This window comes from Nelumbo lutea, chromosome 6, assembly GCF_056320005.1.
Source record: "Nelumbo lutea isolate HS-2025 chromosome 6, American lotus-T2T, whole genome shotgun sequence".
NCBI lineage: Eukaryota > Viridiplantae > Streptophyta > Magnoliopsida > Proteales > Nelumbonaceae > Nelumbo > Nelumbo lutea.
The window spans coordinates 52,649,333-52,650,561 of record NC_142689.1 but is presented as its reverse complement, the minus strand read 5'-3'; the positions used below and the strand labels follow the sequence as shown (position 1 = coordinate 52,650,561).

Here is a 1,229-nt window from a genome sequence, read left to right as displayed (position 1 = left end):
CTTTTTCTCCATTGATGACTCATAATCTCCTTCTTTGGCTTCAAGGTTTTGGCTTTCTTCCTCTTTTACCTACTCATCATCTTTTTCTTCTTTTCTAAGTTCTTTTCCACTTTACGGAGTGATGGCCTTTACTTGTTCCCTTGGATTCTTCCCAATATTGCTAGGTAATCCTCCTTGTGGCCTTGCCAAAATTGCCTGAACAAGTTGTTGTTGCTGCTGAAATTTTGCCATCATATCCTCTAAATTTGGCTTCTTTTCTTGTAGATTTTGTTGTTGCTACTATTGAAATCCAGGAGATGCTCTTTGTTGGTTATTACTCAAAGAAAAATTTGGATGGCTTTTCCATCCTGAATTGTAAGTGTTGGAGTAGGAATTGAAATTGAACTTATTGCCACCATAAGAAAAAAAATTAGCTTGTTCAGAAGAAGAAGAAAATGGATTTCCTACTTGACAATCTACAAAAGTGTGTCCCCCTTGCCCACAAAGCTCACAAGAAGAGAAGGGAACAAAAGAAACACTCGTAATTGAAACCCCCAAACTTTCTAATTTCTTATTTAATACAGCAAGTTGAACTGATAATTCAGTGATAAAATCGGCATTATAAATTCCTACTCCCTTTTTATTTTCTCTCTCATTGCCCCATTGATAGCTATTGGCCGCTGTCTCCTCCAAAAGTTCATATGCTTCTTCGGGAGTTTTTCTCATAAGGGTATCACATGTAGCTGCATCCAACATTGAATGATTAGATTGATTAATGTCACTATAAAAGGTTTGCACTTGCATCCAAACATGTAGACCATGGTGAGGATACTTCCTAAGCAGTTCCTTAAATCTCTCCCACAACTCATATAAGGTTTCATTATCAAATTGAGAAAATGTTGTTATGTCATTCCTTAATTTAATCGTTTTAGCAGGTGGAAAATGCTTAGATAAAAACTTTTGTGTCAAGTCATCCCATGTAGTAATCAAACCTACAGGAAAAGAGTTAAGCCAATCTTTTGCTTTGTCCCTTAAGGAGAAAGGAAATAACCTATGTCTAATGGCATCATCACTAACTCCATTATGCTTAAAAGTATCACATATTTCAAGAAAATTAGTAATATGAGAGTTAGGATCATCATTGGGGCCAGAAAGTTGCACACTCATCTGGATCATTTGAATAATTTTAGGCTTAATCTTAAAAATGTTTGCTTGCACATCCGGGCTCCTAATGCTTGATGTAGTACCAC

At 36.1% G+C, this 1,229-nt stretch overlaps 1 non-coding gene across 1 annotated transcript; it reads left to right on the top strand.

Moving 5' to 3' along the window:
- The first annotated feature begins 793 nt into the window (after window positions 1-793).
- LOC148848904 (small nucleolar RNA R71) lies at window positions 794-900 on the top strand. Its single transcript, XR_016101515.1, has one exon. It is a non-coding gene; the product is annotated as a small nucleolar RNA R71 (small nucleolar RNA).
- The last annotated feature ends 329 nt before the right edge of the window (window positions 901-1,229 follow it).